This window comes from Eptesicus fuscus, chromosome 4, assembly GCF_027574615.1.
Source record: "Eptesicus fuscus isolate TK198812 chromosome 4, DD_ASM_mEF_20220401, whole genome shotgun sequence".
NCBI lineage: Eukaryota > Metazoa > Chordata > Mammalia > Chiroptera > Vespertilionidae > Eptesicus > Eptesicus fuscus.
The window spans coordinates 80,642,990-80,667,736 of NC_072476.1; the positions used below are offsets into that span (position 1 = coordinate 80,642,990).

At 41.1% G+C, this 24,747-nt stretch overlaps 1 pseudogene; it reads left to right on the forward strand.

Annotated features, from left to right (window-relative positions):
• The first annotated feature begins 6,304 nt into the window (after positions 1 to 6,304).
• Positions 6,305 to 6,952, forward strand: LOC103305319 (protein YIPF5-like; annotated as a pseudogene).
• The last annotated feature ends 17,795 nt before the right edge of the window (positions 6,953 to 24,747 follow it).

Below are 24,747 nucleotides of genomic sequence, written 5' to 3' on the forward strand. Positions count from 1 at the left end.
TGTTTCGATAAATGAAGCCTTCACCATGTCAATCTGTTGTAGGGTTAACCCCTAAGCAATCTGTTGTAGGGTTAACCCCTAAGCAATCTGTTGTAGGGTTAACCCCTAAGCAATCTGTTGTAGGGTTAACCCCTAAGCAATCTGTTGTAGGGTTAACCCCTAAGCAATCTGTTGTAGGGTTAACCCCTAAGCAATCTGTTGTAGGGTTAACCCCTAAGCAATCTGTTGTAGGGTTAACCCCTAAGCAATCTGTTGTAGGGTTAACCCCTAAGCAATCTGTTGTAGGGTTAACCCCTAAGCATGATATCAGAAAATGCTGCCCCCCAACAAATGATAGGACCTGTGACCTAGCACATGGACTGCTCACACTCCCCTCAAAAAACAATGGGAAAGGGGTTCTTCTTCTTTGAGATCAGGAACTAGGAAATACAAGATCAAGGGTATTATTTTATGTCACCTGTAGCACTTAATAAATGCTGCAAAAATGTGATTTCTATACACGTCTGTGTCTTCTAACTAGACCAGGGGTCCTCAAACTTTTTAAACAGGGGGCCAGTTCACTGTCCCTCAGACCGTTGGAGGGCCGGACTATAGTTTAAAAAAAAACTATGAACAAATTCTGATGCACACTGCACATATCTTATTTTGAAGTAAAAAAACAAAATGGCAAAAACACCCGCATGTGGCCCGCGGGCCGTAGTTTGAGGACGCCTGGACTAGACAATAGGACCCAGTGCCTGGTATATAGTGAGTGCCTAACACATGCTCCTTAAGTTGAACTAAACTGTCCTTATTTTCTATCTTCACAGCACAAAAGAGCTACAAACCTCAGGGTACTTCATCTATCTAGGACCTTCTCTCTTTTGACCTTGGAGTGCAGGATTATATTATGCCTACCACACCTGGGAGAAATGATAAATCCATTTGAAATATAAGACTTAGACCAAGGTGTGCAGTGGCATCTCCTAGATCCTATAAAGGCATATTGACAATGTAGTTATGGTATTCCACCTTTGATAGAGCTCAGCCCTCAAGATTCAGTCTCTGAATGGGAGGGGTGTGTTTCTCCAGCTGCACTCCTTGTCCTGCACTCCCACCTCCTCACCTCCAGGGGGCAGCAGAGTCCGCCTTCCCAGGGGGTTGGCGGGGAAACAGCACATTGGAGATCTCAGCAGAGTTTCTGCTTCTGACATTCCCTGACTCAACCAATAACTTAAAATCCTGGTGTCTTGGCTCTCTGGTCTGTAAAATGGGATAATAGTTCCTACTTTATAAGATTCTTGTGAAGATTAAATGAAGTAATGGATGTCAAGGGCTTAACACAGTGCCTGGCTCATGAGAACTGTGTAGATGCAACCACCCTAAAGAATAGGGCAAGAGTAAATATTGGAGTGACCCAGAGTGACCCTGAGGCAGATGATGGTGTGATCATGTTCAAAGTCACTTCCAGGCTCTGCACGTGCAGGTCAGTGTTTCTCAAGCCGTTTTGTAGAAATCACCTTTACTGCTAAGTGAGTGCATGCCCTGGGGCTGTGGGAGGCTGCAAAATTCATTCTTATGTTTTATGCTAGAAATTCATGTCTCTCTCATTTGCTCTCAAGCAAATTTGTCTTTGCTTTCACGTAAAAATAATATTGCCCCTCCTAAATCTCTGAGAAAATGAAATCTCTAAGGAAACGTGCCATGATTAAATTGTGACTTTGCCTACCCTGTTGGCACCTTCCCCAGACACTTCAGGATAAATGTGCCTCAATTTGCTACCCGTGGGGAGTTGTCTTTCCATTAGCACAAATGATAGTGCGGGTCCACGATGAGGTGTTGCAGCATCTCATAAATATATAACCTGTGAGGCCCAGAGAAGCTAAAGGAACGTCTCTAAATCAGTGTGGGAAAGAATGTGCTGAACCAGGGACCAGCCCTTTGGGCTCAGCCACCTTCCTCATAAACATCATAAAACAGACAACAATGCATTTGGGCACAACGTAATTCTTAAAGGAATTGCAAGTGTTGTAGGCATCTTAAGGGGAAAGCCTCTCTTAATGTCACAACATTTAGGAGAAAGGCCTGCATTTCCTAAACAGAATCACTTACAATAAATCAGGTAAGTCTTCTATGGCTCAGCTGGGGAAGAAAGATAAGGAGTTTGCATAAGACTACTTCATAAAAGCTACATTAGCCAAATTTGTGTTTAAATAAAACACAGTATTTACAGATCAGATTGGCCATCTGTACATGATCGCTTCTTCGCCTAAAAAAGATGCAGATTCTAACTGGTCTGTAGCCCTTAGATAGAAAAAGCTATTGCATAAACATGGCCATTGTAAAATAACATCTAAATTCAAAGAAGCACTATATCAAAGGATAAATGCTCTGTTTGCCTTTTGAAATAAAATATTAGAGTGATTCTTATATGAAACGTCAAGTAATATCCATGATATGCAAACCTGAAAGAAAATATTCAAGTTTCCTGCCACAGTAGTGATGACCAGATACTTACCTCTAAGGGGAGCTCCAGGCTTTTCCTCTATTCCATCTCATCATGTCTGACTTCACTGACAGTCCTTGTACCTCTCCACTTAGGGAAAGATACCTTGCTCCACACTCTTCACACTGCTCCCCCGCAGAGAGACAATGAAAATGGGGGCGGGCCTCCAGAGAAAAAGAGGCTCTGGGCAAACCATGGGTCCAACAGTCCTATCCAGGGCACCAGGTGGCTGTTCTTCTCTTTGGGGATAAAGCAGAATTATTATCAAACCCAGTGCTTTCATGGAGAGTCCCCTTGGCAAGTCCCTCAACCAGCAGCAGCAGCAGCAGCAGCAGGTGACGATGGACTAGTCATGCCCCGGCCATGACTGGCTCCTCCTCCAATACATGACTATTGATGAGGGTGTTCAACTCCAGTATTTGTGATTACAGACATATATTGTTATTTTTTAATTTTTTATTTTACATATTTGCACCAGCATTTCCCAAAGTGTATGTCAAAGAACACCAGTTTTATACTAAGTTAACAAATGTTATGTAAATGAAAGGTTCCCTAAGAAAAAGTTTAGGAAACACTGTTAAACTAAGTTCAAAAGTGGACTTTCCATAGTCATTAATGCATGGTCACTTTCCACAGCAAGGGACAAGCAGAAGTGTTTCCTAAATGTATTGGAGCACAGAACCTTTCTTCAGGGCTTCCTCTTGGGACTACCATTAGAACATTCCCTCAGAAATATCACTCAGGTTGCTAAGATTATAGCCAAGAAAATAAACACCGATTTGAGATTTTTTTTAACAACTCACCCCAGTATATTTCAAACAAAAAAGGGGACTTTGGCCTAAATTATCTGGATATTTGCTTCAATCAGCCACCCTGATTGTTGTATAATGAAAGTTTCTGAGTCTCTGGGAATCAGCTCCCTGCTATCACCTGGTATTTTCTATGCTAGAGAACCTCGTTAGGCCAACAGCATACACCCCCAAAAAGCAAATGACTATTTACATCACAAAATGAGATTCCCCCAAAACCCCTCAGTCATAGGTTCCCGCAGCACATTTAAAAACGGTGCCACTTACACAATAAAACAAGTGTACTTCCTCGCAACTTGTCAAGAAAACTGGCTTACAGGACACGATCACATATGGCCTTGCACAGTGACCATTGCTTTGAATTATACAGCTGTGATGTTTATAAAATTCACATGAGGTGTGGTTTTTTTTTCAATATGATACCAAATATTTGCTTTACTGTTCTACCTTGCTGTTTTGCTACCACATTTCTCTAAGAACAAGCTGCATAAAAAAAAAAAAAAAAAAAAAAAAACCTGCAAGTCATGCCATTATGTGCCTGGGTGAGGAATTTGAGGCCATGTTGCGACTCCCAGTCACCATTTTCAGGGGGTGAGGTGGCCCTGGTGGAAAGTGTGGTGGTGCAGGGTGCGTAGCATCAGGGTCACCTCAGGCCTTTTCCAAATCACGGTCCTCATGTATCTCCTCTCAGATCCCCCCTCAGGTGGGAGTCGCTGCTCCAGTGGTAACATAATAGAAGTGAGATGTAGCCCAATGAAATATTAGAGTATAAAAATTAAGAATCACAAGTATACGCTTGTGGTTTCCCAAGTAAGGTTATATACCCCCAGAAAATATGTTTTAAAAATAATAGAATTTCTGTTTATATTTTTATCTCAAAAGTGAGAAATTAGACTTTCTTAATATTTAATATACAGAATGAGAATAGTACGTGTATACAATTCAAAAAAAGAACATGCACACACATTGTAGAGAGACATTTTCGAAATATTTTGCTGATGGGAGGCACAATTTAAAAATTGGGAGACCATTGGCATAGAGAAAATTATGCCTCGGAAAGCATATGTCAGGGTAATTAGAAGATAACTTAGACAGATGTGAGCCTGCGGCCCAATAATGGTCTCCCATTGTCAAATAAATGCCAAGATGAACTAAACTTATTTCTGAACTGGTTCCACACTATTATAAGGACAAATATTCACATTCTGCTAAAACTGTCACTTGAATAGCAAATAACAAACATTTGGACTAGGATAACAGCTAAGAAAGAAACAAAACTAAAAATAAATAAATAAATAAACTTTTAATACTATTAGGATCAAGATCTGGGTTCTCTCGTCAAAAATATCAGCCACATCTGAATTTGGATAGTATTTTTCAGTCAAAACAAATATTTATCAAGAGTAGTCTAAACATATTCACTTTTTACATTTAAAAGATAGTATGAATATGTTGTTTTTGAGTATCTGAACATTATGGACCACATCGCCAAGCTTGGAACTTTCGTAATAATTCTTGTCTTAGTTTTGCCTATTTTGGTATCAAGTATGTGGTCTCCAGAGTCTGAAATGCTGCCAAGCAGTCATTGCCACATCAGGTGATTCAATAGCTCACCCTGCAACTAAGAAAACATGCGGGACTGACTCTGGTTCAACGCAGACAACCTTCTCTGCACGCCCTTCTGATCAGCAGGCTCCGGACAAGGGCACAGCCCCAGGCTGATCATGTCCAAGAGATCATGGCCTCCCCTTCAGCTTACGCTGAAGAAGGACCAGGGGAAAGTAACTGAGAATTGAACAGGACCCTCAGCTCGCAAAACTGTGCCATGACTCACACAAAAAATAAACGAACCAAATTGTGCCTGCAAGACAAACGACCTAAGATCATATCCTCCAAGCTAAAGCCACAGAATCACCTAGTTTATAAATTCTGACCAATCTCCACACCAAGACTACCTGTGGCTAACTCTAGTTCCCCAAACCCTAGGAGCATCCCTCCCTAACTTGCCTTTTGGTGTGCATGCTCCCCTACTAAAAAAAAAAAAACAACAAACAAACAAAAAACTATTAAACCTTTTTTTTTTTTTTTTACTATAGATATGTTTTTGATGGTCTTTGGTCAGTAGGTCTTAACAAAGATCATCAAGTTACCTGGCCACAAGCTGAGTCTTAATAAACGGGGTTTGTGCATAAGGAGTATTTTTTAAGCAAATGAGAAGGACAAAAAAAAAAAAATCAAAAGAAAGATGAAGAAAGAAAATGGGGCTGCTTCTCGGACAATATCCAATTCTTAGGCCCTGGGGTCTCCTGGCCTATGCTGCTTTCAGTGGCCAGAGCGATAGTAAGGTTCTTTGCAAAATGATTTGATGCCTAAATAGCCTCTGCCCACCCCCAGGATCTTTCAAATTTATAAGCAATTAGGAGGTGCTATGCAAATATCGGCAAAAATAGCAATAGCAGTACATATTTGTATATGTACAGTGACTTATATGTTTACTTTTATGGCATTGCCTTATTTGAGATCATTAATGACCCCAGAGTTACTCTTATTTTAGAGACAAAGCCTGAAAGGACCTAGGTAACTAAATCAGTGTCAACCGCTTAAAAAGTGGGACTAGAACACAATCTCAGTTACTAACCACCATGATAAGTCCCTTTCCATTCTTTCCACAGACTTTATAAAACAAGAACCGAGGTCCCTTGGTGTATAGTGCTATAAAAAACGTTAGGAGGTAAGTCATAGTTCTGTGTACAGAAAACTAGAATTGCATTGGAGTTGCCTTTTACAAATTGCTGTGGCGTTCTTTGGCCTGTGACACAGCAACGGTGCCCGTTCGGGGTCTTAGGCTGAGTTCGGCAGCTGCTGGGGCTGCTGTCCCCGCCTCCACATTTGATCATTTGCAGTGTAGGCTTTGATCATTTAAACACAATGTCACAGCATCAATGACCAATGACAGCAGTGCTCTGGCTATGGAGGAAGAAGAGGACCTTCAGCACACAGTAATCTGGCTATGACTACTGGCAGCAAGCCCACCTGTCCCTCCAGCCATGATGCAGCCACAACAGCCCCACACCAGGCAGATTTTCCACCAACTCAGATATTTACTCCGACGACTCCCCGGCCATTCTATGGAAACAACGTTGAGGGTGAGCCACCTTTACTAAAAGAGTTAGAATTAGGAGTGGATTTCCACCACATCTGGCCAAAGACACTAACAGTGTCACATCATTAACAGTGGCAGATGGCAGCATCACGAATGAGACGGCTCTGGCAGGACCCACGGGTTTTTGCCTGGCCCTTGGAGCCACATGGTTACTGGCTGGCAAAATCCAGTTTGGCTTTGTGTATGGGGTCGGTGCAATTGGGCGTCTAGGAGTGTTTTCTTTATTAAACTTAATGAGTATGACAGGTGTTTCATTTGGTTGTGTGGCAAGTGTCCTTGGATACTGTCTTCCTCCCATGATCCTACTTTCCAGCTCTGCAATGAATGGTAAGAACCATCCTCACTCCTGGAATTATTGGGTGGTGTCGTTTTCCTGCTTCCAAAGTTTTTATGTCTGCATTAGCCACGGAAGGACAGCAACTTCTAGTAGCATACCCTTGTGCTTTGTTTTACGAAGTCATTGCCCTAATTTCTGTGTGTTTTTTTTTTAACTGAATTTATCTGGGATGTGGATATCATTGGGCCAAATACACAAAAAGGACTTGGAACTCTTAAACCGGACCAGCAAACTGCTCCAGCGCAACTCTCACGCAGGTCTAATGCTTGACTATTGGAGCGATGGAAGTAAACATGGGTCTTTTGTTCTTTTTTATGGAACTTCCTAATACAGATTTACCTGCCATGTGATTAGCTTTAAGTGTTTGTGCTTATACAGAATAAGAAGTGCTATTTCTTCCCTGTTTCTGCAGCCTTTGATAACCAACATTTTCTTTAAATTAATTGTGATATTTTTGATAGATCTTTTTATCAACTGTGGGAAACTAACCACAGAGCTGATCATCTTTCTTAAAAACAACCAATCATAGTAAAGAAGACACAAGGCTTACTGCAAAAATAGTTTTCCAAGCAATCAGGAAAGAAAATTGCCTGTATTCTCAAGTCAGATGCACTTCAAGCAAAAAAGTGATCCCAATGTAGAGTTTATGAGTTTGCACTTCAAAACTTTAACATTCCTTTAATTTTTTTTTTTTTTTGCTAAAATTCAGTGATACAGAACTTCGCAGTCTGCCTTATTGTAGACGTGAAATGTGAACACCTGTTTAGATGTCAGCATTAACTGAACTATAGTAACCTAGACCAGACGTACTGATGCTCATAGTTGCATCTCCATCTTTCCCAGGAAAAAAAAAAAAATCACTAACCTTTTCTGAAAAAAATATTTAAAACATCACCATTCAGTATTGCAGTTACCAGGGTAAAGTGCATTTGATGCTTATTAAATTTTTCCCAATTAATTTTTTTAAATGTTGTGAGCAGAAATCAAACCTTTTAATCATCCTTTTCATAGGCCATAGCCTTTATGCAGTCAGAAGTGGTTTTAATTAGGCTCTAACCAAAACAAAACAAAAAATTTCATTAGTTTTAACAAACTCTCTCAGTAGTAAACCAAGAGGCCAAATACAATCCAGTGCTTTACAAAGGCCCCACCACACTACCACTTTATCAAAATAATCACCTTTGATATGGTTGGAGGTATTTGAAATGTGTGCAAGGGCTCAGGTAGAAGCAATGGCTCATGGAGAAATTTGGAGCATTTTGTTATCCTGGACTATTAAGCACATTCATAGTTCATAAAATTTAATGGTCTGTCTGCAATGATTTATTTTTTAAGTCAGCCAGAGGCTTTTAGGAGACCAAAATATGACCAAATGGCATCAACTACTCTGTAAAGCTTAATGTTAGCATAAAGTCTTACCACAAACGTGCGAATTAACTACCTTCCCCAGCATGATCTGAAAGTCTCCCCTTAAATAAATGAAAATGCTTCCTGACCTCCCAGGGATTTCTCTGAACTGAAAGGATATATTCTTTCCAGGGGTACTAGGTAAAAAAAAATGCTATGAAGGAAGTCAGAATCGTTAACAGTATTCGCACAAAGGGCTCAACCAAATGAAGGGCAGGTGTAAGATGGGGACCATGAACATCAGGGCAATCATTTTTATTGATGAGAGGATAGATTTTTTTAAAAAAAGGAATATTAATAGGAACTGGGTCTTTCCTACAGAGGCTAATTGTGGGGGTCTAAATCTGATGATTGCCAACCAAGAAAGTGCCTGTGTAGTCTGTCATCACAGGCTTTAGTGCGGCCATGTAAGCTGCTAGCTAAGAGGAAATAGCCCTTTCAACTGCCAGCTCGCTGTCAATCAATAAATCGCCTCATGCACACATACACATTCTTTCCCCAGATGAGCAGCTCTCCTGTCGGGACTCACTGGAATTTCTCTGACGATGCTCCTTGGATCAGTATGTGACTAAATTGATGACTCTTAATTTTAGGTCTGCATCCTTTCACACACCCACACACTTTAGAAAATGGACTAATGAGAAATAAAATGATCAAAAGGGCAAGAGAAAAAAAAAACACAAGAAAAATAAAGCCCTCAGTTAACCACAAACTAGGAGAAATTCCTTGGTAAAATTTGATACAGCATTTAAAGCAGGACTAGGCATAGAGTAGTTACTTGGAAATAGGATTAATAAATGTAGGAAAAGATAATATAAGCATGGAGAATAAATAAAGTAATAAATGAATCTCTGCTTGCAAAGACCTACATCTGCTTTATTGGGAAACATTTTCTCTGAAGTCAATAAATGCTGAGGTTGCATAAAACTATTCTAATTAAAAACTGTTACTTAATTTAAATGTCTTTGACAGAAAACTGTGTGTCCATGTCTCATTTTTCACCCTAATCCTGTTTCTCTCGTCTCTTAATTTTAGTAGTTTTATTGCCCATCTGACTATAAAAGTAATACATGCTCAGTGCAGGGGGGAAAAACAGAATACATGAAAGATTATAAAGAGAAAATAAAGGTTAATACTAATCTCACAACCCAGAGTTAACAGAAGCATATAACACATACCATTTAATAGCTTTTTGCTTTTGTTTTGTTTTGTCTTGGTCTTCGAAAACATTTTTGACCTCGTACTAGGAAATGAGCCTATGGCTCCCAACTGATTCCTGTGGTCAAAACACTTCAGCACAGGTCTGAGGATGCTTCGTATTTTAGTTTATAGGTGTAGCCTATTAACCCACCGTGGTATCCATACAAGATTTACGGTAACATAATTAGTCCAGAACTGGAACTATCAATGGGATTGTGGTTAAATTACAAACCTCCATACAATGGACTTATAGACAGCCATTTAAAAGACTAACTATTTTAATATCTTTCTCAGTAGCTGATAAAATTTTAATCTTCTGATAAGTTAGGCTTAGAAATAGGTTCAAGTTACTGTAAGTGATTTTCACCTTTAAAGAAATGTTTTCTTTCTGCACCCATGACAAAACAAGTTACAGAATAGTATGTATTTCTAGAAAGAGTTCTTGGTAAGAATTTCTGACTTTTTCATCTTTATACCCCTCATTGTATATTACTTTAAAGTTTTAAAAAGCATTGATAAAAATAAGGAAAATTTTAATTAGCAAAGGGTAAGTCAAGAACTGTGAAGAATCTGACATTTTACACTACAAACTAACAAGTCACCATGGCACAGTTTCAGGAATACTGACAGAAGACAGGAGACTCCTGGGTCAGAGATAAAGGACTCTTAGTCACAGAAATGGAAATAGAGTGTCAGCATTTTCTTATACCCATTCCCCAACCCCAACTCCCACAGGGCACCGCAAAGTGGGCTAGATGGTACCCACACACACCCTGGCTTGTATTACAAGAGAATAACCCTGAGCTTTAAGAAGCTGAATCTTTTATCCCAGGCAGTAAGCAGAGCTGTTCTTTGCTCTGGGGGAAGACATCTCTATCTTCCCAGGCTGTTAGGCCACCATGCTTAAAAACAGCCTGGAACAAAGGCAATCAGTGCCTCTGCTTTCAGAACATGCAGAAATGCAAGGGACTCGTGGAAAATCAGTTCCTGGCAAAATATAGTTCACTCTTCTTAGTGGCTACATATTGAATTGTATCAGTGTTCTGTGATACCTTTAACTAATGTCTTAAGAGAACTTTTATTTGTTTCTAAAGCCACCATTACCATTCTTGGACTTGCCCTATTATTTATATGAAAGATTTTTTTTAATAGATTTCTATTGATTTCAGAGAGGGAGTGGGAGGGAAAGAGGGATAGAAACATCAATGATGAGAGAGAGAGTCATTGATTGGCTATCTCCTGCATGCTCCCCACTGGGGATTGAGCCTGCAACCCAGGCATGTGCCCTTGACCAGAATCGAACCCAGGACCCCTCAGTTTGCAGGCTGACACTCCATCCACTGAGCCAAACTGGTTAGGGCCTGAAAGACTTTCTTATGTGTACATTACATTACCCTCAAGAAAGCCTTGTCATACCCTGCTCGTATCATAAATGTTTGGTTTCCCCTTGCTTTCACTATAAATGGTATATTATCGATCTGTTTGATCTCTTCAAATCTAACAGGTATAGTGACATCTTACTTTGTTTTCATTTTTATTTGTTGATTACTGATAAAATTAAATATTTATGTTTATATTTATTAACTATGTATCTTTCATTGTAACATTGACATCCACCAATCCATCATTTTTTAACGGAGCATTCATCTCTGCCTTACTGATTGGTAAGAATTTTTAATGTCCATATTAAGACTATTAGTTCCATGTCTATTATAGGCCACCTCTTTTCATGGTACATTCAATTAATAAGAAGAATTTTTATACAACAGAATGTAGTTCCATATCCACCCAAAGACATTTACCCTATTGTTAAGGACAACCTTCTAGCCTCTCTCTCTCTCTCTCTCTCTCTCTCTCTCTCTCTCTCTCTCTCTCTCTCTTTCAGTGTGGGGGGGGGGGGGGAGCCAGTGTAATTCCACAGTTGTAGCATGACTATAAACCTGTTTATTTCTTCATTTGGGCAACTCTGCCTTAATATATCATCAAAGGTCTGTGTTAAATAGCTGCAAAATAGTCTGATTGCAAATGTGAATTTTCACATAAGTCCTTCTTTCTCTTCCTTGTCAAATTATACAGGATTAAACTTGAAACTAATTATAAAAGCAAAACATTGAGAAACAAGACTAAAAACGCTCTAATGGAAGAGTTTAATCTTAGACTGTTACAGAAATGTCTCATCTCTCTCAATGTTACAATGAAAGTCATTATCCACTAACATCCTAATCTCCCAGGCCAAGTCATACAAAAGGTTAAATCAGCATATTAAACACTCATGTTTTTGCTGTAAATATTATAAAACTTAAAGAAGTTACATAATGTGTTAATCTTGCTAGTGGTCTGTCTGAAGGGTAATTTTAATTACCCTTCAAAATTTTGTTTTCCCCCCCAAAAAAAAATAATTTGCAGATCATAGCCAGAAAGAGAAATATAATAGGGAAAATATATTCAAATTTAAAGTACTTTTTAAAAAGTGATTGCAAGATTAAAATGAAGTTTTTCAACTTTGTAACTAAGTATCTCTCCCCCAAAGAAAGAAAGAAAAAAGAAAGCTGTTAGGCAGCTGCATTCAAACAATTTATGAGAACAAATTTGACAGGTTTTTCTGTGAAATGAAAGGGAATGTGTGAAATCAAAACTCAGTTATGAATGTCAGATCGCAGACTTCTCAAGAAAACCTTCCCAATGACTACTGGTAGCTGATGTGCATTGGGTAGTAGATATTTAAATATAATTTTTCAAAATAATTTCAAGGTCAGAATAAAAACTAAAATAACATAAGAGAGCCAGGTTCCTCCAGGCTGGCGTTGTTTGGGGAGATCAGAGTTGAACTAAAATCCCTACGGTGGAGAAACCAGCAGCCTCTGGAGACCCCAAGCTCATGAGGTGCAAAGAGCACCTTCTCAGCACAGTTAGCGATGCCAGTGGATCCAAATCTACACTGTGCCCACATAGCCTAACTGCTGGTGGCACCAGAAACCAAAAGGTACTTTTACAACGAGATGTTGCCAACATTCTCTCCTCTCAAGGTCATACAGAAAAGACTCCAAGTGGCCAATATCTTGACACTATGTACTTATTTGGGGCCTGTTGATAACTACATATTGTATATATGTGTACATATACTAGTATATATACTAATACATATATACAGGGGGGGCAAAAGTAGGTTTACAGTTGTTCGTATGGGAAATAATACAATAATCCTATCTAATAATAGACAAATAGGCAAATTGACCGCACCTTCGCTACACCTAAGCCATGCCCACCAGCCAAGCCACGCCCACCAGCCAATCAGGACGAGTATTCAAATTACCCCAACAAAGATGGCGGCTAATTTGCATATCAAGACAGCATCGAAAGAAGCCAAGAGCTGCAGAAGGGAGTAAAGCTTCGAAGAAGCAAGCAAGCTGGGGGGAGGAGAAGGGAGGAGCAAAGTCAGGGCCGGGGGCAAAGGGAAAAGCAGGCGAGCTGGCGGAGAAGGCGGGGCGGGCGACAAGGGAGGAGCGGAGGTGGGGCCGGGGGCGAACGGAAAAGCAGGTGGGCTGGTGGAGAAGGCAGGGCGGGCGACAAGGGAGGAGTGGAGGTGGGGCCGGGGGCGAAGGGAAAAGCAGGCGGGCTGGTGGAGAAGGCAGGGCGGGCGACAAGGGAGGAGTGGAGGTGGGGCCGGGGGCGAAGGGAAAAGCAGGTGGGCTGGCGGAGAAGGCGGGGCAGGCGACAAGGGAGGAGCGGAGGCGGGGTAGAGTGCAGCAGGAAATCCTATTGCAGGATTTTTCCTGCAATGGGAACACTAGTCTATATAATAAAAGCCTAAGCGACCGTTACAGTGGAACAACCAGAACGACTGGTTGCTATGATGTGCACTGACCACCCGGGGGCAATGCAGGAGCTGCCCCCTGGTGGTCAGTGCGCTCCTACAGGAGGAGCACCACTCAGCCAGAATCCAGGCTCATGGCTGGCAAGCGCAGTGGTGGTGGCAGGAGCCTCTCCTACCTCCGTGGCAGTGCTAAGGAGCAGCAAGCCAAATGGTAAGGAGCAGAGAGCCAGTGGGTGGTAAGAAGCGAGGGGTCCCGGATTGTGAGAGGGCACAGGCCAGGCTGAGGGATTCCCCACCCCACCCCAGTGCATGAATTTCATGCACTGGGCCTCTAGTGCATCTATACTAATAATAGAGGAATATGCAAATTGTCTGGGACGCCGTCACATAATGACCAACCAGGACAGGGGCGGGGCCACGGCGGAGAGCTCTCAGAATGACTGTGCCAGGGGTCCAAAGGGCATGGAGAGGAAGGGAGAGCAGATAGGCAGTTAGGGGGATCAGGCCAGGAGGGGAGCACAGATAGGCAGTTAGGGGAATCAGGCCAGGAGGGGAGCACAGATAGGCAGTTAGGGGAATCAGGCCAGGAGGAGAGCACAGATAGGCAGTTAGGGCGATCGGGCCAGCAGCAGAGAGCAGATAGGCAGTTAGGGGAATCAGGCCGGCAGGGGAGCAGTTAGGAGCCAGTGGTTCCGGATTGCAAGAAGGATCCCAGATTGGAGAGGGTGCAGGGCCCCCCCACCCCCGTGTATGAATTTCATGCACCAGGCCTCTAGTAGATAATAATATAGGATCAAACTCTGTGAGAAAGGACTGTGAGCAATGCTTCCAGGACTCTCTAACATAGTGGGTGAAAAAATTGACTAGTCTCTTCCACTTTAGAAGAAACTTTCTGTCTTAGTGCTTGGGCTGCCCTAACAAAACACCACAGACAGGATTTCTTTCAAACAACAAACAATTCTTGCTCACAATTCCAGAGGCTGCAAGTCTGAGGTCAGGGTGCTAGCATGTCAGGCAGGAGCTGTCCTCTGGGCTGTGGACTTCTTGCTTCCTCACATGGCAGAAGGGCTAGGGAGCTCTCTAGAGCCTCCTTAAAGGGCACTAATCCCACTCATGAGGGCTCCACCCACAGGACTTGAGCACTGCCCCAAGGCCCCACCTCCTGATGCCATCACCTTTAGAGGTTAGGATTTTAACATATGAATTTTGGGAGAGGGGCCACAAACATTAATACCATAGCACTTTCTGCCACAGAGAGTCATTTGTCTGGAGCAGAAGGGCATGCATGGTAAGATAGAGGCTAAGAAGCTACTGATGGCTCTTCTTAGAGCCCAGACCATGGAAGCCCAGCCAAATGAAGTACCCAGATTGCTGGTACCCCCTCTCCACTGCCACCATGTGCATGTGAGAGAGTAGAAATGTCAGAATGAAAGAAACAAGGAAGAATGAAGAGCCCTGGGAAGAAAATGCCCAAAGATACCAGAAATAATGCCACGCTGTGGCAACCCCAGCACCTCCTGACCAGTGTCCAGAAATCCCAGCTGCCAACTCAGGCCAGCACCCACCCACAGCAGGCTCCCTAGGTCACATCTGCCCAGGAGAAAGACAAACATGTGTTCCTAGCACCTCTTCCTTTCATTTGCAAAACTGGGGTTCTAGTAGCAGGAGTGCCCCAGGTCACTGCCGATGTGTAACATCACATTTGCACTATTGTTCTGTATTGTCAAAAAGTATTTCTTTGAACTCACACCTCTACCAAAAATGAGATAAGGATTGTAGCCAGAGAAAGCCTGGTGCTTTAAATCACTGACATCAGTTATTTAACTTTACACTTGTGATTCCACTGATGCATTAACTAACTGGCTTCTTGTTCAGGAGAAGTTTGTGGGCCGTGGCCTAAGGAAACTTCTAACATGAGAATCTGAATTATGGAACAAACTTCCAGTTGTTCAGGGTGTTTTGAGCTTAGACAATTTAATGAGTTCAAAATAGTACAAATCACAAGCTTGGGATCCCTATTTTTAACAATGGCAAACAAAAAGCCTGCCAAGATCACTGGTACAGAGTTAGAATTAACCTAAATGAATTACATATAAAGTTCCAAAACACATCTGTAGCCAACCCATACAAGGAAGATTTCAGTAACATACTTGGCAAAATGTTCAACACACACACATACACGGTTATCTTGGCAAAATGTGTGTGCATAATGTTCTGCTAGAAGCCTGGTGCATGAATTCGTGCACATTGAAAGGAAATTAATTAGAAAAAATATTTTAATATCACTATTCGCCCTTTTCTCTATAATAGAAATGTCAACCAAATTCACGATTGATAATGACAGATCGAAATACACTCATGCAATTGGCGCCAGTGAGAGCTTTATATATATAGATAAACTTGCTTAATTAGACCTGCTTTCTGATGTAGCTAAACTTTTTCCAGCCCAGTAAAGCACCCCAACTTCTCTTTCAGGTAGTTTCAGCCACACAGCAGTAAATATCAACATGAAGCAGATTATTATTATAGATCACGCAGGGAGAACAAAGGGTAAAATATTTAACTGCAGCAGTGTTTGACTATATTCTGCACAGTGAGAAAATCTGAAGGCATTTTCAAGGTCCACCATTTCTTACTTCTTTTCAATCGGGTCAAGTTTCTAAGCTTTCTAAATCTCCCTTTTCTGGCTAATGAAAAGAAAATAGGATTCTACCGAGTCTCCTATCTACCTACTCCAGGACTTCTGTGAGGATCAAATGAGATGAGGCAGGGGAAAACGCTTCAAAGACATTTGGTTAAAGTGTAAAATGCTTCCATCTGGCTATAAAGCAAGTCATGTTCCTGGACTGAAGAAACTCCAAGGAGGCTAGTTACTAGGGAGAGGAAGCCGGGCGTTGCTATGTGACATCATTACACAGTGCCCACAGCCACCATTTCCAGGCTGGGCTAAGCTGTGGGCCTCAATTTGTGCCATGGGGTCTCGGCAGCGTTGGCTGCGATTTGGTGGGCTTTCACTCTGGGGTGGTGGCGGGGCCTGTGTCCCACTTGGGGGAAGCCGAGTGTTGCTTTGTGGGCACCAGGTCCACGGTGCTGTTTCTCTATAAATGGCCAGTGTGCATCACAGCAGCTCCTGCGTTGAGCATCTGCCCCCTGGTGGTCAGTGCATATCATAGCTACTGGTCAGACTATCAGACACTTAGCATATTAGCCTTTTATATATATAGATTGTGACCCATCTCACTGAAGCACGCTGAGCCCACCCCACGTGGCTGCGCCCATGAAAATAGAGCAGCCCCTCTATGGTTGTTTTGCTAGGCAGAGGGAAGTAGAAATGAGACAACCGAAAACTCTTAAGAGCATTTGCTTCATGCTTCCAACACTGTAACAATAAAATAAGTCATTATAAAATATAAAGAATCAGGTCACCCACAAAAAGTAAATCATTATGAATAATCAACAATCCTCTCATAGGATCCAAGTCACAAAGCAAGAAATGTGTATCATAAATATTTGGCGTGTTCCATTGACTAGTTATCCTCACAAAAACATAACAGGTATTTGCATTAGGAAAAGAAAAACCAACATTAGCCCCAAATTTTTTGTCTTTCGAATATCATTTCTCATTTACGGTGGCTTGATTCTGAAGATTCAGACACTATGCAAACAATTATGAGCTCCCTCATCCGAGGTCATCCAGGGAAGAGGGCTTGAGAAAACAAAGTCTGTGCATGGTGACTGGCAAGCCAATGGTGCGTATAGACTGAAACTCTTAAATCTGAGTTTCTATCCTCCTGCTTCAACTTTCCCACTTAGGGAAAATATGTCCTATTTCCATATTTTTCCAAATACATTCCCCCAAGAATTTTAAACATGAAATAAAAAGCCTCTTGTCTCCAACTAGAAATCCAAGGACACACAAGGACACACAAATATACCAGAATAATAGAGGGATGGATGCCTAATTATCGTTGTGCCTACAGCCTCCACCACAATAACTGGCATATAATAGATATTCAGTAAATGTTTTTAAAAGTAATTAATCCAAACAAATATCCATAAACCAAGCTATTCCTCTCTTATACAAATATATAATTAAATTGACCCAAATCCATAAATCACACACTTGTTTCAGATGAGAAGTTTTAAGGTTTTCTTCTTCTAAGAATATTGAAAGCTTCCCCCCCCACCACCACCACCACCACCTAAAATTGGTGTCAAAACAGATTAGCATCCTACATAAGCTCACAATTCTTCATTAACTCTATAGAATGTGGGCCCTGCACTCTAAGAAACATTGACATATTATTTCACATCAACATCTCTCAAAGACTCTGAGAAGAAAATTGTCACTGAAATGAGTCCAACAAAATCACCTGGTACTTAAAGTGTGAACAGAAAAGTCAGAAGATTTGTTCCCCTAGTTAATTTAGATACTAGAAATTGCCTTTTTAAATAAATAATTCAAATATCACCAGAACATATTCAGAAGAGGAGAAAAGGCAGAATGAAGGGAACGAAAAGAAACTGAATCTTACATAAACTAAAAGAGCATTTCCACCCAGGCCAAGGAGATTGGAGAATTCATTTTCTAGTAAACTAATATCTGATCTTTGATTCTGTTTACAGAATTACATATACATGTTTTATGTCCTGTTTCTCACCTCTGGAAGTATAGAGTCAGGTAAAACTGTCCACTGAGGTTCCCTTTGCCAGACTTTTCCACACCCCCACACCAGTTGCTTCCACCATTGCCCATGTGACAAGGGCTCAGGTCCCCTTGGATTTCTGGCACATTCTGCCCATCAGTCTCTGCCTAAGGAAAACCAGGAGTCTGGGATTCTTGAGCAGGGCTACTGCTCCCTCCACTTTGAGAAGTTGAGGGGTATCCTGTTTAGAAACCACATCCCCCTGCATTCTGTGGAGCAACAGCCCTCCCCATTCTCTCAATGCAGACGTGTGCAAACAAGAGCTAATGGCCAAGTGGCAAGAACCGGGGCCTGCTGAGGACTTCAGATTGAAGGAGTGGGACCCAGCCTGTGAACTGAGGGCCTTTCTAAAAAAAAATTGTTGTTAATAAATTTATTGAGATACAATTGACAATAAATTGCACACATTTTTTGAACCATTTTACATTTCTACCACTAGCATATGAGAGTTCCAGTTCCTCCACATCCATACCAATACATGGTATGTTTTTGCCACTTAATAGGTATGTAGAGGCCCCTAGCTATAGTTTTAATTTGCATTTCTGTAATGACTAATGTTGAACATTTTTTCATTTGTTTATTTGCCATCCACATACCTTCTTTGATGAAGTTCAAATTTTGCAGCCATTTTTAAAAATTGGGTTGGTTGTTTGCTTACCATTGAGTTTTGAGAGTTCCTTATATGTTCTGGATGCAAGCTCTTTATAAGACATACTAGAGGCCCGATGCACGAATATTCATGCAAGAATGGGCCTTCCTTCCTGCCGGCACCGCCTTCGCTCTGGCCGTAGCCGCCTTTCCGCTTTCCCACGCTGCCCAGAGGCCTGGAGTGGCTAGGGCGGCGCAGAATGCCTGCACATGCAAATTAACCCACCATCTTTGTTGGGTTAATTTGCATACTCACTCCTGATTGGCTGGTGGGCATCACAAAGGTATGGTCAATTTGCATCTTACTCTTTTATTAGTGTAGATGCTCTGTGACTATTCATTTCCAGTCTGTAGGTTTTTTTTTGTCTTTTTTATTCTCTTAATAGACATTAAATATACTGATCAGAAGCAGCATCTGGAAGTCACCCACTTCCTGGAGACTTACCCACTGCATAATCACTGGTGGCATAATCTCCAGAATGGAAGCTAGACCTTCAACTCAGCCTCTGAAACCTAAAAGTCCATTCACAATGGGCCACTCTGTGGCTGTGGATTTCTGGGCTCCTGCTATCCAGCTGTGCTTCTTATCATCATAAGTAACTATCGTCCTTATTCACATTCTAGTCATGCTTTACACACAAGTGAGAGATAAAAGAGAAGTCATGGAGACCTATACCCAACTACAAAAAACAGAGGCATCATTTAGCTCCCTGGAAAAGGTACTGACTCTAAGTAGAAGGCCATTTGGGGAAGTACAAAACTGATGGCTGAACTGATGGCATAAACTAACATTTCTTTACATAATATGTCAGACCATAAAAGAAGGAGAAAAGAAAAATGTCTCTCCATAGTCAAGTCCAAAGACCACAGGATGTTGACAGAGAGGTATCCCATCAACCTGCCATTTGTATTCTTTTCAGTCAACCAATGGAATTATTTTCATAATCACTAACAGATAAAACCCTAAAAGGACAGACATCATCTCTAGAAGATCCAAAATAAACGATATATTTCTTAAGACTGATTCCATTCCATTAGTATAGCATATGCTGAGTAAACCTATACATTAGGAAGATGGATAAATGAGTTAACTGAAGGACAAACAAATAAACAGATAACAAACATGTTCAAGTCAGAGCAACCCTAGAGCAATACTGGTCAGGGGTTGGGGCCAAAGGGAAGGCAAAAGAGACACCATAGGGGAAAGAAATCTAGAAACAAAATCTACATCAGAACTTTGTACAAAAATATGCTTTTAAGAATCACTGAAGTACATTTTGGTGTCTTTCCTTCAAAATGAGTACATTTCAACAGTCTATTTGCTTAATGATCAAAGTTTAAGTAGCCCTGGCTTGGCCTTGAAAGGTGACCTAGCCTTGGTCTTCCCATTTAAAACTATGAGACATTTTTTTCCTCAACCCACAGCTGGCAAATTACAGTGTTTCAGTATTTGAACCAGACATGAACAACTTTATACAGAATGAAATTTCAACTAAGCAAGTTCTCTGAACTCAAAGATTTCTTGCAAATTAGGCATATCCTACAAACCCACTCTTGATAAAGTTAATGGTGAGTCGTCTTCAACAGCCAAGCCTGTGCATTTGAGGGCTTTGTCAATGCTGAATGCTGAATTTGTGATTTTAAACACGAGTTCTGGTTATTTTAAGCCATTCCTGTCTTTTTGATGGCACTGTAAGGAAAGAACCTCAGAGAGAGCTTTTATTCTCTCATAAGAGTTTCTAGCAAAAAATTACTCATTTTTATTTGTAGAAAATTTCCATTACCTAATAAATGTATCCACCACTCCCAAAACAATCAACTAATCAGAGTGGAAGCCAACTACCCAACTTAAGTCCTCATTAATCAAAAATTACGTAGGTTTTCCAATATCCTGAGAAGTTAACCTATAATTCATCTGTTGATGGATGTGCAGCCACAAACCATTCAACAAACTCGTGAATCTCTGCAATCAGGTGAGGGGTTCATCAATTTCCAGTGAGGTGCAGCAAATGGGAAAGGCCATTATAACTGGGTGTCTCCAGGCACTGGGGACCCATTTGGATGACTTGACAAATTCCCCCAAAAGCCAGGATCTTAAAATACGTATTCTGCTAGTCTGAAATACTACTTTAAAACCATTCTTTGGGATTAAGTAAAGGCTTTGGAAACAGATACAACTGGAATCTACACAGCTGGGGAAAACTTTTCCTGCAATCTTCACGAGGAGGCATCTCCTTAAAATGGCACACACACCTACCTCACCTCATACCCTCACTCACTCCTCCCAGTGGGAGGGTTTGAAAGAAGGGACCAATCTCATCTCCCATCCTTCTCTATTTGCATTTCAGCAATAAACCTTCTGAAAGATAGAAACAGACCAGCATGGACCCTAGTTATACTTAAGTAAATTTTTGTTGAAATATAATATATATACAGAGACATACATGACAATTATATAGCTCAATAAATTTGTATTGAGTAAACACACTCATGAAACCACCAGCCAGATCAAGAAATTAAACATTACCAACACCCCTAAAGAGTCCTGTGTGTCCTCTCCCAGTTACCTCCCGAAAGTGGCTACATATCAGAGATTAGTTTGCCTGGTCTTGAAATTTATATAACTGGAACCCTGCAGTATTGCACTCCTTTTGTATCTGGTTTCTTTGGTTCCACGTTATGTCTGTGAGAGGATACACGTTGTTGTTTGTGGCTTTAATGTGCTCACTCCCTGCTGTGTAACATTCCCCTGTGTGAATATATCACAATCATCCATCAGACTGTCGAGGGACATCTGAGACACTTCAAGCTTGGAGCTATCACAAATAATGCTACCATAAATGTATTTGTTCAAGGTTTGGGGTACATATACCCTAATTTCTGTTGGCTATATTCCTACTTAATTGCATTTTGACTACTGCTAAAGATGAATCAATGGAGTTCCCTGCCAGGAGACTGTCTAGATCCTATCTATCGAATGATACAACGCAGCATCTTCTGTTCCTATTGATTGGTTCCAACATGGAATGAGGACGCATTACTGCACAGAGAACTTGATTATCACTGTGCTCAGCTGGAAAAGAAATGATATGGCCAGCCCAGTGGGCTCATTTAGCCAAGATGGGATTTTGTGAAAGAGAACAGCACCTATTATGAATAGAAATGAGCTGTGTGATGGGGCTAAATTTGATGGAAGGGACCAGACTTTTCTGAGGGATACCTAGAGCATGAAATGAAAACTTGCCCCCCCACCCCCACCTGCTGTCTGCCCAGCTGAACAAAGAGCCTGGGACAAATGTGAAAGGCCAGAGGCCTACACAAGACAGAAATACCAGCCATGCTGCTTTGTCTGCGTTGTGTTGTTTTATTGCCTTTTTTGTTTCAGCAAGCCAGTGGGGAAAGGGAAAACCACCTCAAGATACCACTCTTGGGACACAGCCACTCTTGGCCAGAGCTGCCTGCCTGTTAGTCGGGGAGGGACCTGGGGAGCTTCACCACCCAGCAAACTAGTTTGAAGACAGACCATCACAGCAGAAGCTTCTGGCCAATGGTAGGTCACAGCAACACTAGGAATGATTTTATTGGACTGCCTTGAGTCCAACCAAATGCATGAAAGAAAGGCCTGGGTCAGCAGTTGTTTTCAAGGATTCACTGGATAGCCTTTGCCTTATTTGTAAATAAGTAAGTCACTTTATGTTCCATAAAACTCAGTTTCCTCACCTGTAAAATGTAGATTACATATTAACATACCTACTTTGAAGAGTCATGTCAATAGAGAAAAAGTAGGTTAAGTTCTGCAAATTAAAAAAAAATAAACAAGGGGATGGGAGGAGAGAACTGTATTCATTATTACTAAATCTACATAAGCTATAGCTTTCCTTCAATTAGTCATAAGAAGTAATTCCCTAGAATAAGGATCCATCATAATGATGTATGTGCTTTTTTCCCAGTTGAGATCATAACCCATAGGTCTACTAGGCGTGAGGGAGATCTTGGCACTCACAGGTAGAACTATTTCCTTGAGAAGAATCACCTTCCTCACTGCCCTTTTTCTTGAATGAAAATGCCCTCCTCACTTTCCAGATGGGCTGTAAAATAAGACTTTATATGGGGATTATATCCCTGAAGGCAGCTGCTAAAATGCAAATACATAATGGATGAGATGGTACAGTAAGACCTTACCAGTGAAGAAAACCTTTGTTCCACTAAATTATCTTCTTGGCAGAGAATAGGGTCAGAAGAGAATGAGACGTAAGACAGGTATATCTTGACGGAAACACCTATCAAGAGTAGGAGAACTTGTCACACAAAAAGGTAGTGCAGTGGGAATGGCTGAACAGCTAGACAAGTGCTGAGGGTTGTGTGTGAGGGTATTTGGGAAACCAAATGCCAAAAGAGAAAAGATAGAAGATTCTGGGGACAATTTTCAAACCACTTTGAAAATATCTTCATATGATTTCATATACTTTTGCTTTGTTCTCTCCACTAACTAGTTAAGGAATCTCCAAATCCTCCTCTCCTTTATTCTCTCATCCCCAACCCTTAACATAGGGCACTACTCTCTTTCAAGCACACCAATTCACAGAGCCATGAAGTGAGGACACTCCCAGAGAATTTAAAACGCATCCTCTGTGTCAGGTGAGACCATAAACTTCAGAGAAGAAAGTGGTTTTAAGTCCCTTAAAACTGTGTGTAGTTCCACCAGAGTTTCAGATTTGAAGGAAAAAGCATCTATCTTTCTTGGGAATTTTGTTGTTTGTTTGTTTTTTTAGTAAGTTACTTTTTATGAATAAAGAGTGATTATGGGCCCTGGCTGGGTGGCTCAGTTGGTTGGAGCACCATCCTGCACACCAAAAGGTTATGGGTTCAATTCCTGGTCAGGACACATACCTAGGTTTCGGGTTCAATCCCTGTTGGGACATGTATAGGAGGCAACCAATCAATGTTTCTCTTACGACTTTGGGAGAGTATCTTTGGAGTTAAAAGTTTCTGTATCAAGCTTTATGGTAATTCTAACCCAATAATTCCAAGATACTGATGTAACTAATTCACTTTTATATTTCTTTGTACAAATGTAAGCAAATGGTCTAGGGAGGAGATGAAGAAGACAGACATATATGTATGTATCAGAGCAATAATCCTGAATTTAAGACTTAAAATAGGCTTTGCATCTATATGTATAAAGGGTACAGAATACATAGATGATTAGGGGAAATGAGGTTTCATCCCACATTACAGCAAAATCTCACATTCAGCTTTTTAAAAAAACTGAAGTCATTTAAAACTCCCTTTCCTTAAAGAATTAAACCCAAGAAACATGCACCACTGAAGCCAAAGCAGCAGAAAACAGTACCTTCAGAATTCAGGCAAATGTTCCAAGTGGCTCCCTCACAGCTGAATATGGGCTAATCAGGGAGCCAGGAGGGTTCTTTTTTTTTTCTTTCTTTTAGGACATGATAAACTTCTCTGAAACCATCCAGCAAATTTCCTTAGAAATCGAGGGATAACCAAAAGAACAACAAAGCTTTCTCAGGCCCCTCCCATTGCACTGGCACTGGGCTAGAAATGCAGGATTGAGCCTTTACGTGGTCACATCAATCTCAAGTAAAAGCTGCATCTCTTCCCACATCCTCTCCAGCATTTGTTGTTTGTTGATTTATGGAGGGTTGAGAAAGGAGTGGAGGGGATCAATGGGGGTGGGGGGAGTGGACATCTGTAATACTTTCAACAATAGAGATAAAAATATTTTTAAAGGCTGCATCTCAAGCCCCTCCCATTGGCCCATTCAATGTTTGGTTCCTGCTCCTTTTCACTGTGTAGATTTATTACATGCAGGTTTCCAAGACACAGAAGCTCAACGTTCCTCTTTCCCTCCTCATCTTGCACCTAGATTTGGTTTGATGAATCACTTTAATATACGAAAGGGTTGAAAAATAAAAATCAATGTATGCCAGTCAATAGAGCTTTAGAAAGAACTCCCGCTGCTCAGCTTTGTTTGAATACAAAGAGAAATTCACTTGTGGTCCAAAAATGTACTAAATAGAAAAACTAATAATGTAGATGTTAAGCTCTGATTGAATCAAAGTCATTGCCAACTGGTCTTATCTCAAAGCAGAGGAAGCCAAGTATCTCGGGGTATTCTGTATTTTTTATTCCATCTTTTAAAGTGCCAGAGAAG